This window comes from Cydia splendana, chromosome 18 (assembly GCF_910591565.1).
Source record: "Cydia splendana chromosome 18, ilCydSple1.2, whole genome shotgun sequence".
NCBI classification, from domain to species: domain Eukaryota; kingdom Metazoa; phylum Arthropoda; class Insecta; order Lepidoptera; family Tortricidae; genus Cydia; species Cydia splendana.
This window is the reverse complement of record NC_085977.1, coordinates 12,859,900-12,874,382: the sequence shown is the minus strand read 5'-3', so window position 1 is coordinate 12,874,382 and position 14,483 is coordinate 12,859,900. Positions and strand designations below refer to the sequence as shown.

The 14,483-nt window shown below is 36.2% G+C and overlaps 1 protein-coding gene and 1 long non-coding RNA gene across 2 annotated transcripts in view; both read left to right on the top strand.

Moving 5' to 3' along the window:
* Window positions 1-14,483, top strand: part of LOC134799162 (uncharacterized) — a 409,935-nt gene that overhangs the window by 108,236 nt on the left and 287,216 nt on the right. The gene's annotated exons all lie outside the window — the stretch shown is intronic.
* Window positions 1-14,483, top strand: part of LOC134799158 (uncharacterized) — a 143,938-nt gene that overhangs the window by 35,560 nt on the left and 93,895 nt on the right. The gene's annotated exons all lie outside the window — the stretch shown is intronic.

Here is a 14,483-nt window from a genome sequence, read left to right as displayed (position 1 = left end):
TTTGTATATGCATTATTGAATTCGGTGACGCCAATTGATTTCAGTGCCTGCACATGATTTCGGTGTTTTTTAAATCTCAAATATCTTAAAAACTATAAGGTTCTAATGGAGGCCTTCACTACCAATATTTTTTATATTAAGGCTAGATTTTAGGAAATAAAGTCGCATATCATATAAGTTTAAAAAAAAATTTGGCACCGAAGTCAGGCACCGAAGGTCATCTCTGAGAAACGCCCTTATAAAACTTTATTTTAAACTTTTTTTTTTCCTGAACAAAGAATCTTAAATCATCAGGACCACTTGGTGGTAACTTTCAGCCATATTCGAACTTTAAGATACGTCAAATAATAGATATGGAATCGATATAGACTGGATATGTCAGTGTCAAACTAGTGTCAAAAGTGAGGTTTCTTCAAACAAAAACGTCACTTTTGACACTAGTTTGACACTGACATATCCAATCTATATCGTTTCCATATCTATTATTTGACGTATCTTAAAGTTCGAATATGGCTGTTTGAATAGGTACTCCAAGGTATCTCCAGTTTGATTTATTGCTCGTGTTATGAGAAACACGCTGTATAGTCACCTGCAATAATATGTTACACAACGAAGGCCGCAAAAATATCTGACACGATCTTATTTGTAGAGCCATAAGAGCGTGTCACATATTTTTGCAGGTGACTGTACAAGTAGGTATGTAGGTCCTACAGTTAACGAACTAGCTTGTTCAACGCGACCTCAGGTGTAGTGTAAATTTAATAGCTCACTAAGCGAGGGCGAGTCAAAGGTTCGCTCTTTGCTTCGATCTAAATAAATCGTGAATTGTATGTAAAGACAACATCTTGGTTGCACAAATTTCCAATGTTCTCTAGAAAAGACTCTAATTCCTACCAAAAAAATCAAGTTATCAATTTTTCAACACGATTTGTAGGGTCTAAAAAACTGAGCACAGTCCTCAAATCTTTATTATTTAAATGTAGGTCTCGCAATTAACCTCTTGTTTGTGTATGAAACCTGACCGATTTTTAGTCATCATTTTGCATTTTTGTTTTCGATATCAATTATTTTGAACGGTTATGACCACCACACTTTGATTGTAGGGCTCCGTACATGAGCCCTACAATGTCATTGACATTAGCGGTAGCTCTGGTTGCCGAAAGTTAATGTTTTACAGTTTTGTAAGTACCTCCATATATAAACAATTGGCTCCGTAGTACTCCGTACAGCGTTATCTAATTCAGTTTTCGAATTTGGGTGCATGTTTTTTTATAGTTGTAAAGCTTTTTCAGGCACATTTCGCTGGCCCAATATTACCGGTTCTATGTTTCACTTTTATCGAACTGAAATTTGAACATTATCATAGTGACATTAAGTCGAATTTCAACTATCTTGAAAATGTAACATAGAACTTTGTAATATTGAGCCAGCGATTTAAAAAGCCGGTACACGCCGGCTGCGTTTGCGTGATGTGCACGTGTGCGTGCGTTAAAATGTTGGAGTCGTGCACACGCACGCTACGCACGCTTTCATAAGAATCCGTATATTAAGGGGCCTCTTATTACCAGCTCGCCGGACGGTATCGGCCTGTCAGTTAGAACAAAATTTTGACAGTTCCGAACAACTGACAGGCCGATATCCGGCGCACAGGCAGCGCACAGGCCTTTAGAACATTATTTATTTATTACATTTTGGTGCATTAAAAATGTGACTTACCTCCGCTAGCGCAGCCGATTGGAATACTCGGCCTCGAGTCCTCGAGAATAGTTAGAGAACAATTAGCACCGGACGTTACACTTTGCATTTTACAGAATTCTGAAGTCCTAGTATTTACCTAACTTCTCGTATAATTGAATACTAGTATGTTGACGGAATTCAGTGGAATTGGTGAAGCCTTCACCAGGTTTAGTTGCCGGCAAAACACAATTATGCGGAATGCGACTACGTGCACAGCTTATACAGGTGGCAAAAAAATTACTACATTCTCGTTGCCAGGGACGTTTTGGGATTATACTGAGACCTTTTACTACGGGACCAACACCGAAATCGCGAAAAAAAAAATTATCTAATAATCGTTTGTCTTTATCTGTCATTTTGACTTTTGTATTTGTAAGAAAGGGATAAAACATAATTTAACTAAATCAGGCCCGTAAACCTCAGGCAAACTCCATCAAGCGGTGAGACCTACGGGAGATCGAGACATATGGAGACAAACGACATAAGCTGCTAAACCAAGTGGTCACGATCCTCAGTAATGAGGGACCGACAAAAAATAAAAATAGTCCCTTTGGTTCTGGCCTCCCAATAATCCTAATATTTCCAAGCGGAGCCCCGTCGTACACCGACTTCGTGGAAGGTCACATTTTTCCCAAACGCCGTCTAATCTGATTATAAATACGTTCCCCTAAAGTTTCCCTGCCATTTGTGGATAATGTAAACAGGATAAAGGGCGATTGTTACACCGTGACGAGTCCAGGAGTTACACCGGCTCACTGTGGAACGACGCCGTACTTGTGGTTGGACTTGAGATTTTTCTGTTTTTCGACGATAACTTTTCATCGTCTTAACAAAATCTATAAAATTTAGTAAGGATCTTGGAAATCTCTGCAGGACAATCAGGACTCAATATATCCCTCTCAAATTTTACGATTCTTTCTCAACACCATAAAAAGTTATCATAGAATAAGTTTTTGGAAAAAAATATTCATGGTACAAGCTTTTAGGGCTGATTGCACTTTCCTTTACAATGGCAAATATAATAATGTAAATATTAGGATTGTTGTCTGTCAAGATTGTTGAGTGTCTCTCAATTTGTTCTGTTCAAATCGGTGTAAAGTCAACTTAGACAGACTTTATATGTATTAGTGTCGATTTTTAGCAGTGTGAAATAAAAAAATAAAAAATAATAAAATAAAATCATTTTATTTCAAGCTTTCGCTCATATCACACTTACATAATGTGTATTTACATTATAAAATTCGGACTAAATTTGACACACATGAGTTAACAATAACATATTGGTTTTACCAGTGCAATCAGTCAACGCAGGGCAGCTTGTGGCGAGCTGTTGGGGATTAGCGACCTCATGTACCCGAGTGCTCCTGGAGAGTTCTGTTACCCGCAAGGAGGGTGGGTGGGACAGGATTCTCTGCCTCTGGCTTGCCTTAGCCGGCCGGCCAGAGTGGTGTCGTTAGAGCTATAAGCTCCAGGGGTGGAAGTGAAATATGCATAAGACGCGAGTTGGCACAGTGGCTGTTAACAGCCACTGGGTAGAAAGCGGCGCACACCTCTCGACACCCCTGAGCCGCTCACACCGGTGTTGCCCTTGAGCCATCCTAGATGTCGCTTTTTGTGGGGGCCCATCTTGTGAGGGCGAGTCACCGTCTGCCGGAAATAAAATTGCATACCGTTTTATTAGGCAGGCGTCCGGTTTTTTACCCCATAGCTCAGTTCTTAGTCCATCGCTTTCACCCAATAACCTAGTTCATTTTAGATTCCATCAACTCTCAATAGTCCTTACACCCTGGCGGGTGCTGCCTCTGCGTGCGTCCCATGACACGGGCAAGGGCAGCCTCCGCTCGGTGTACCCCTTACATTCATTAAAGTGTCAAAAGGGCCTCTACGTGTTGGCTTCCGCTCCGCGCACGCCTCCCAAAGGTCCGGAACACCATTGTTCCGTGATGGGAAAGACATACATATTAATATTATAATAAAATAGAAAATCGTACATAAATTAATAAATTGACTGATATAAATAATAATATAATATAAAGAAATAAAGAATAAAGAAAGAAAGAATAATAGAAAAAATAAAATTAAAATTAAAATGCATTGAAAATATTGAAATGCATTTTTACTTTTACATTAAAATACTTCTATTGGTGTTTGAAACGGTGTAACACAATCCAACCTTAACTCAGGAATCGAACGTGTGACCAATCCGAGGATAAATCTAAGTAGAAAAGATTTATAGGAGAAGTTTCGCCAAGTCTCGATCGACATTTTTGGTTTGTCTTTGAATTCGTTTTATCGTGTCGAACAATGGGTTGGATAAAGGATAACTTGTATTTGTGGTGCGAGGACGTAAACACTATTGTCAATAACATGGTGTTTCAAGGTTTTCAGACCATTTTTCAATCGTCAGACACCTTTGGTAGAACTTTTGTGTTTACCACAAATTATATGAAACTAGGGTTACCAGATACAAATTTAGAATTTCCTGACAAAATTCCTGATTTCCAAATATTTTTCCTGACATTCATATTTACGACAACGACGGGGGTCTAGCCGTTGCCCTACATGCAGAGGCAGAGGATACTTCTTATTATATTGTTATCTTTGCAAATGCGAATATTAGACATGATTTCGATTTCTAAAACATCTATGTATGCTTGAGTAGAGATTTGTTAATTAATAATTACGAAGTTATTCATTTCATAAGTTGAGTGGATCTCATTTATTATTTTTTTACAATGTTTTTGGATTAATTTAAGTAAATAAAAAGGTACTTTATAAAAAAGTGTACCAATTCAAAAAAATCCTGACATTTTCGTGATCCGTCCCCGTTCCTGACCAAAATTCCTGACATGTCAGGAAAATTCCTGTCATCTGGTAACCCTATATGAAACAAGCTTTTATTCGGCTTATATGGCAATATTCAAATTAACATTATGAGAATTCCTTTAATGGTTAATTATTTGAATTTTAATGTCAATTATAAGTAAGTACCTAAGTAAGTAAAAATTATAAGAAATAAATAAAAACACTTCCTTATAAAAATATTCGTCAGTCTGTATTTTTTTTTGGTCAGCAATAAAAATTCCGCTACAGGCCGACGTTCTTCAAATGATCAAAGTACCTTCATAGGTACCTATGTAATGAGAAATGTTCCTGAAATACTCAAATATTTTAGCTGTAATATGTATAAAATCGCGTCAATTTTTTTTTCTAATCAAGATACCATACACAGTACAGACGATTCCCATTAAAAGGATCAGCATAACACGGGTTACACGGGTGGTATTAAAATTAATATACATATTGAATACTTGAATCATACGACTCTCTTAAGTTATTATATTCTTGCGACACTGATACATATTGTAATTAAATTGCTTATTAAGCAATTTCAAGCAATCAGTGTCGCACCTGTAGTATAATATACTACTTAAAACAGCTTGAGACAATAAGTTCACGGTGCTAAACTTTTATAAATATTGAGAAAATTTGAATACAAGAGTCATCCATTCTACCGTGCACGTGTCCATTTCTACATATAGATACTCGAGTGCAGATACTGCGCGAATTTTATTTGAACAAGGCTATAATTCACAAATAATACCAATTAATTTCTGAAATAAACCCAGTATACGCCGGATCCTACAATACACATTTATTAGAAGTCTCGGGATCAATTTATACAGTTCACGATTGAATATAACATATTTATGAATAGTCTAACGCAACCGTCCGTAAAAAACCTTGTCCAAAAAGGGTCTGGGCTATAACCGCGAACATCGAAGTTCGCAAATTGCGGGAATTTTTCTCTGTCACTCTAATTACGCTTTCATTGGAGTAAAAGAGAAAGATCCCCACAATCTGCAAACTCGCGTTTGCAGAAAACGGTGCTCGCGTAGACCCTCTGATTTCACTTTAAAGCCAAAAGCTGTGCGTAGAAAGTGAGCGATATAAGATGATGTTTTTAAATATATATGCAAGTTTAAAAACACTGACATTGGCATCAATTTGTAAGTTCAAATTGTTCATCGGTCCAGGCCAGGTCCATAATTCAGCAAGGCCGCAGGTGCCACTGCCGTGATATTGGTTTTATGGTAATGCTGTTGACTCCGCACTCACGGACGTGGCCAGCCAAATTGCACTTTTTATCAAATTCTGGGTAGGCAGATTGCGGATTCCTGGATTTTACTAATGAAATTTTGTTTGGGGGCAGGGCAGGCATATTTATTTGTGTGGGCAGAGTGAAAATAATAGTAGGTTAAGTGATATATTGATGTCACTTATAGGAAGGGATTTTAGCAAATACTTACTTACTTAATCCGTTGGCCCAGCGACCCAAAATGACACTCGGGGCCCGATTCGGATTTTGAAATAGACATCTATTAGACATCTTTTAGACATCACCAAGATACGATAACGATATGTTTAAGATCTAACCTGTCAAATTTGACATTTGCGCGATTCTGGAGATACTGTTGAACAATTTCCACAGGATATGACTCAGAGATCCAATTCACATCTAATATCTTACTCTATCTAACGTAAAAGTGACATTGGTTGCCCGAATTGCGCTGCAAAAGAGAACTAGTTGATATCTAAACTATAACGTATCTAGAATGGATCTAGTACGTGTCGTCTCTTGTGAATATCTTGAAGTTCGACTACGGCAGTTGCCCTCCGACACAAGACAGCGCCACTTTTCTCATTCCTGTGCGACCTCTCGCCAATTGTTGTCTCGAAGTTCGCGCAGGTCCGCCTCCACCATGTCGCACCAGCGATATCTGGGGCGTCCGATAGGACGTCTTCCTGCTGGACGGCCCAGGTATGCTCGTTCCGCGAATAGGTACATATTGGGTCCTTACCTATGAAATTGGCGTTTTTGTTCATAGATATAAGTCTGATCCTAGTTTTTTTTTTTTTTACAAAAGTACATACACAATTACAATAAAACTACAATATGATTTCGCCAAACTGCTTGACAGCAATTAATTGTTATTTTTTATTGTTAAGTGTTCAGAATTAAGCCTTGAAAATAGGTCTTTTCATGTGCTGTCGGTTCGAGTATTAAAATTACTTATATTTTTCTAATGGTACGAATTTTCAAGAAATGGAGATATTGAAAACATACCTTAAAGGTGTCAAAAATTACTGGAAAAATTTTGTTTGGTTTGAATTAGCCATCAAAAAAATATCCGCAAAATTAATTGTATGGAAATTCGTGTTTCGTTGAAATTCTCCGAACAAAACGCCAATTTCATAGGTAATGACCTAATATTTAAATAGGTGGGATCCGTTTGTATATAAGTGCACACACACATATTACAGGGGACTTGGACCCGTAACTTACGGTTTTATTTACTTAGCGAAAGCGAAGGTCTCCGTTTCTAAGAAGACCCTATTACCAAGACCCCTCTGTCCGTCTGTCTGTCTGTTTGTCCGTCTGTCTGTCTGTCTGTCTAGACAGTTGAAATTTTCACACATGATGTATTTCTGTTGCCGCTATAAAAACAAATACTAAAAACAGAATAAAATAAATATTTAAGTGAAGCAGACGCATAGCCTTTGGCATCGTAAAACGTTTATTTACTAATGATCAAATTTAATCACTCTGAGTTAGATTTGACTTTCACAAAGTTATTGTTTGGAATACCTACCGAAAGTTAGGGATCGATTGATTTCGAAGTGTTGTTATTATTATATTATGAATATCTAATAGTTGGAAGAGATTTTTTAACACTATTTGTCACGTTAGCTTAAACATTTTTTTAATTTAATGTAAGAAAACTACTTGTCGGTTTTTTAAGTACCGAAAACAAAACACTCTAATGTCCCTTTTGAATAAGTTTCTCGGACTATTATATTTTCTTATTGCCGTAGTACGGTCTACGGCAATAATGTAGACCCATTTCTATTTTTTTACTTCGCAAAGAACACAGGTAGGTACTTAACGAAATCTCATTTTGAACAAAGCCGACACGATTGGGCTTTTAAACGAGGGTCTCCGTCTCTCTCTTGCCATATTGATAAGCAGAGACGGGTAGACGGGGCGGCAAAGATTTGCGATAAAGTGCCTCGTTACAATTTTATATCGATATTCGATATTGGAATGGTTTTGGCTTCATATTTAATTTACTATGTTATGCACAGAACTTTTATTGTATATTAAACAGCAAAAATTGCACAGTGAATTATAAAAAAGTACCTACGGCACGCTCATTAAGGAAAACGTACTAGTGCTCGACATGCTAATGCCCAATAGATGACACCTTGCTGTCACTTCTATTGAGAATGACTTAAGTTTCAAGATGACATGTATTTACTGGGACCGCGTCGAGCACCAGTACGTTTACCTTAAATGCTATCAAAGATTATTTTATTTTTTGGCTATTTTCTTGAATAACTTCTAAACTCTATATCCTAAAATTATAAAAATAATATTTGAGATTTTCATAATGATCTCTTTTATTTGATATGCAACACGATATATGTAGTTTGAAAAAGTTTATTTTTTAATTTTCGCATTAACCCCCCAAAATGCATTAGCCACCCATGTTTAAAATTCATTTGTTTACGTTACATGTCCTTTTTGGGTCACAAACTCACATGTGTGTACCAAATTTAAACTTAATTGGTCCAGTAGTTTCGAAGAAAATAGGCTGTGACAGACGGACAGGCAGACGCACGAGTGATCCTATAAGGGTTCCGTTTTTTCCTTTTGAGGTACGGAACCCTAAAACACTTTTTTGTAATAATTTAGCTCATCATACATTCCTAGCAGGTTTACTTGGGCCGGTTCTTTACTAATAACCGCTCAAGTTTATGTAAAAAGGGCTGTCAAAGTTTCCCTATTAATAACCAGGAATCGACTCGGAGTTTAGAACAACACTTCGAGCAGCTTTTAAAAGTAAATACTTATAGTAGATATATTAATAATAAATAAAGGCTGCTATTTAACTGATCACCAGATTTAGTAAAATTTAATACCAAAAAATCTATTTTACCACCCTAAAATCATGAATGATCACCAAAATTATAACACCATTTTAATGTGAAATGATTACCAATTTTATTACATTTTACTATCCTTTTAAAGGAAATGACACCAAAATAATCATTATTAACCCAAAAATAGTCAATGATTACCAAATTTCAATCCCCATTTTAATGTGAAATGATAACCAAATTTTTACATCTTGCTATCCTATTAAAGAAAATGACACCAAAATAATCATTGTAAACCCAAAAATAGTAAATGACCACCAAAATTAGAACTCCATTTTAATGTAAAATGATAACCAAATTTTTAAATCTTGCTATCCTATTAAAGCAAATGGCTCCAAAATAATCATTGTAAACGCAAAAATAGTAAATGATCACAAAATTGTAACCACATTTTAATTAAAAATGTGCAATCATTTAATATATCGTTATCCTATTAAATTAATTAATCCACTTCGTCACCTTTTTCTAGTAGCATTTTATTTCTGTAACAGTCGCAGTTCTAACCTAACCTAACCCACTTTTCTAGTAGCATTTTGTTTCTGTAAGGGTCGCAGTTCAAACCTAACCTAACCCACTTTTCTAGTAGCATTTCTTTTCTGCAAGGGTCGCAGTTCAAACCTAACCTAACCCACTTTTCTAGTAGCATTTCGTTTCTGTATGGGTCGCAGTTCAAACCTAACCTAACCCACTTTTCTAGTAGCATTTCTTTTCTGTAAGGGTCGCAGTTCAAACCTAACCTAACCCACTTTTCTAGTAGCGTTTCGTATCTGTATGGGTAGCAGTAGAAACTTAACCTAACCTACTTTTCTAGTACCATTTCGTTTCTGTAAGGGTCGCAGTGCTAACCTAACCTAATCCACTTAACTGATAGCAGTTTAACTTACTTTTCTAGTAGCATAACGAAATGCTACTAGAAAAGTAGATTAGGTTAGGTAGGTATGCGGTGCGGGCTACGGGGGGTTGAGCGGGAGGGGCTAGTAAATTTGGCATCAGATTACTTTATTTGGTAATATGTATAAATTTTTTGGTAATCATAGTGGTTTATTTAGGTGAAAATATCGCATTAATTTGGTCTTCAAGATTTGGTGATCATTAATGATTTTTGGTGATCATTCAATATATTTGGTATTTGAATACAATTTGAAGTGCAGTCGTAATTAAAGTGGTGGTACTTTTGTATTTTTAGGCCTTATTTTTTTGGTGTTCAGTAATTTTTTTTGGTAAGCATGATTTTTTTATTTAGGGTACCAAAGTATTTTTTGGTGGTCATTATATTTGTAGCCATAAATAAATATTGGGGACATCTTACACAGATCAACCTAGCCCCATTTTTATGAAAATATTTTACTTTGTGTTATTTCAAACCGACATAAATGACATACTTATATACAAAGCATCTGCCGCAATTGCAGAGGACGCTGGTTCGATTCCAGCCCTGGGCACTGGAGGCCTAGATCACTTTTTCCTTTGTAGGTAAGTACATATATGTCATTTATTTCGGTTTATAACATTGTTGTTATGTTATCCAAGGCATGCAAAAATATATTATGTTTTTTTTATTTATTTAGGACACTTACTATAATTTACCTACTTTTAGTTTGTAAGTGTTTATAAAAAAATTATAATATTTATTTGCTTAATGTTTCAATAAATATTATTATATATATTTATATGTATGTCTGTATTTGGTATATGTGTATGTTTATTCAATGCGATTGTGTGTGTGTGTACGTAGGCTTCATAATGTTTTTTGCAACACCTACTTTTTCGATTATTTCTCTGTTTCCGCTACCCAAAGGTTGTCTGGAAGAGATCGCTCTTTAGCGATAAGACCGCCTGTTGTCTGCCTCCTACATTTAAACAATTGTTCTTTTCTTTTGTGTCTTTTTACTGAGGTGTGCCAATAAAGAGTATTCTATCTTCTATCTATCTAAATATTTGTATTGTTAGTAAAAAAAATTGAATGAGACATTTAATTTCATTTCGGCATTTGTACATAGACGATAGCCATAGCAAGGTTTTTAATTATAAACTGTCAGAGTGGATGAAGCCATAATGAACAAAGCAACAATGAAGGATGATTGGCGTTTTGATTAGCCCTCCCTTCGTGAAGGGTGTCGCCAAAGAGCTAAATTGCCTTGTAAGGGTTGCCGGCGAGAGTAGACTAACTCTCCGAGACTCCGCATTCTGATTATTATAAAGCATATATAAAGATATAAGTATTTACATAAGTTTTAGACATAAGAACTGAGTTGCCAAGAAACATAGTGGACAGCGGGGCTCCACAATTTGTTGCTGCTAAGTCGGTGCAGATTTGTGTAAATAATTCATAAGTAAAGTTTTATGAATCCTCAATTAGTTAAATCATATTTTATGCCTTTCTTACAAATACAAGTAATTACTAATTATTTAATTTTATTAGTAATTATTTACTTGCGCAATAATTGAACCATAGTTAACTTTTTTGTACATAGTGCTCGTTTGTCTATAATGTCTAATGTCTATCATGTTTTATTTAATTTACTCTCAATTGATCGAAGGTTGACTGGAAGAGATCCCTTATAGGGATAAGTTCGCCTTTGTACATTATATATATTTTATTTCATTGTAATGAGTTATGTACAATAAAGTGTTTACATACATACACAAGTCAATAGTTTAGTAGTAGTAGTATGAACGCTCTATTCTTTATACTGATGATGATGGCCCAACGTTGCTAACTAATTATGAGCTTGGTGTTGAGTCATACAAAAATATAGTGTCATTGTGAGTTGGCCGTGAACTGCCGTAGTCGGTTCCCTAATATAAGTATCCACTTTTCTATACAATTAGTATGGCGATGTGAATACTTAAAGGATGACTCACGTCACGTTATACCATATTTTATGCGAATAAAGAATTTTCATTTCCTTTTTTCATTTCATTTCACGTTAGACCGGGCTGTGTCCAGGCCGGCGCATCGTTTTCTAAGGAAAGCATCAAGTGATCACCTGTCATGTCATAGAAAAGGAAGCGCGGGAAGCTGCGGCCCGGACACGGCCCGGTCTAACGTGAGTCATCCTTAAGTTGTGGCACCGTCCGTGCATGCTCCATCTAGACGGTCAGTAATCTGCAACTAAGCGCAACTGGCGCTATCTTTGTCTTTAATTGTGATATTCAAGCTTAGGCGGAGTATTTAATTGCGAGTACTGGTACTGGTGGAAGAATTGCCAATTGTAATTAACTTTTCTAGTGAATTTCGTCATTGACGTTGTAGATAAAATATGTTTTGACAAAGGTTTATTGTTATTGCTATTGTATTGTAATATTTATGTTGTGTGCGCGACTGTGCCGCCCGTCTAGCGGTCATGGCACACATTAACTGCCCGATTCGAACTTTAAGATACGTCAATTAATAGATCTAGAAACGGCATGGATTAGATGTGTCAGTGTCAAAAGTGACGTTTTTGTTTGAAGAAACGTCACATTTGACACTGACACATCTAATCCATATCGTTTCTAGATCTATTAATTGACGTATCTTAAAGTTCGAATCGGGCCGTATGTAGTTTATTTGGCAGTTAGCAGATATAAAGTATCTAGTAAGAAAAAGACCCACGAAAGTTCACATTATTGCAAATTCTAACGCGATCACTCAATTACGCACGCACTGCGAACATACCCAAAATGTACAAATTTTATAAAGCTTTCAAAGCTTTGAAGTTTAAAATTTTTAACACACGTATATATTTTTCATTTTATATCTGTATTCTTATACCTATGTAGGTAGGTATAGTGCTACATAAAATAGTAGAAATTAAATAAAATGGAACTAAAAAAAATCCATACTAAATGGTTGCCATGTTTAAAGCATTCTACATCAAAAATGTGACTGTTACGTATTAGGAAGTGGCGCCCTCAATAATTTCTACAATTTCTTGTCGGTCTATATGTACCTAGTTACCTATTCCGCTACTGTCTCTCGAAATCAAATGCGAATAAATGTTTAAATGCAGGCACGAAATTCGCGCTCTTCAAAAAATATTATCTCCATTTCGCAGTGAATTTTGAATTCCGAAGTTATTTTAATTGAACATTCAGAACAAGTTCGTTGAGAAAAAAGATAGCAAACTTTTTAACAAAAAGGAAATTTTTGCTTTGTAACAAGTAAAGTTTGAAAAGTAGAAATACCTGTAATAAAATAAAGGGTCTAGCCAGGCAATACCAGAAAAGATTTCTTTTTCATTTAATTTTATTTTTTTTCGAACATAATTACTAATTTTGACTCTAAAAGACTTCTTAGGTTTATTTTTTACATGAAATGGGGGAGGTGAATTAATTCGATATTCGAAATAAACCCCCTTATTCATAAAACTTTATAAGATTCAACGTTACCGCGATTAATTTTAATTCCTCATTTATTTGATCCTTCCACACGCCGATTAATAATATTACTCCCTGCCACAGTAAATGCACAAACAGTATAGGCCCAGATTTTTGGCGCGAGGCGTAAATGTATCGTTTTTGCTTCCGATGTAGCCCTCAAGATGGCAGAACCTACTATGGACAAGGAAACGTACCGACGAGAACGGTTAGGTAGCACTTGCTTTGGCATTGTACATGTGCACATAAGTTTCCGATTCAGGCCACAAGATGGCAGACCCTCCCACGCGCACGATCCCTATCACGGTCTCTCAACGATTGGTTAAATCCCTACTAATATTATAAATGCAAAAGTAACTCTGTCTGTTTGTTAGCTATTCACGCTTAAACCGCTAAACCGATTAAGATGAAAGGTACGGAGATAGTTGGAGACCCGCGAAAGGACGTAGGATAGTTTTTATCAATCATCATCATAATAGGGTATTTGACTACTAGTCAAATCAATTTCTTATTTCCAACTGTCAAAACGATTTTGCTACTATGGAATTTATATGAAACACTAGCATGTGACGTCACACTCAAATTACCTACTCTTTATAGTTTTATACAGGTTTTAAAATAGAAATTGTGTCTAAAAATAACTGCTGTCTTTTAATCTTCTGGTGCTTTATTTCATGCATGGTGTAAAATAATTTAATTTAAATACAGTCAAATACCCTATTACACGCAATTATGATGAGATTACGAACGACAGAGAACGGAATAAATAGACATGCGACGAAAGTGAATGGGAAAAGGGCAAGAGAATGATAAATGACGATCTTCCCCAAGTCTCTTCTTTTCACTGTAAAAAGTACGATACTATTCCCGACGACGCTAGACAATTCGTTCAAACTGACGTAACACAATAGAATTCTGCATGTTCGTTCTCTGAAAAGATCGCGTCAAACTAGTACAATCTCACAACCTGCTTCGGTCTTTTAGTACATTTAGTACAGTAGTACACCGAGTGGAACTGAGCATAATAATGTAACGGAATGTTTTGTGCAGACGTTTTATAAAGTAGTACAATTCAAAATTTGTTATCTCGCTTACTCCCGTGCAGTTGTAACGGAGTGACGGCTATGTACTGTCTCGCTTATATTTTAGCCGAGAGCCGTTCGATCGTCTTCGCACCGCACTCGCTCGGCGTTTGTTCGGTCCGATCACTCGGATCGCTTTGCTCTCAGTGTCACTCTTCGCTCCCGTTCCGTTTCGCGTGTAGTGAACTAAAATGTACTAAGAGCAGAATAATTAGGGAATAGTTCGGTCTAGTACAGTGAAGGGTATTGCGTCTTTTTGACTTTCGTACATGAACTACACAAGCCTATAACACAATTTTA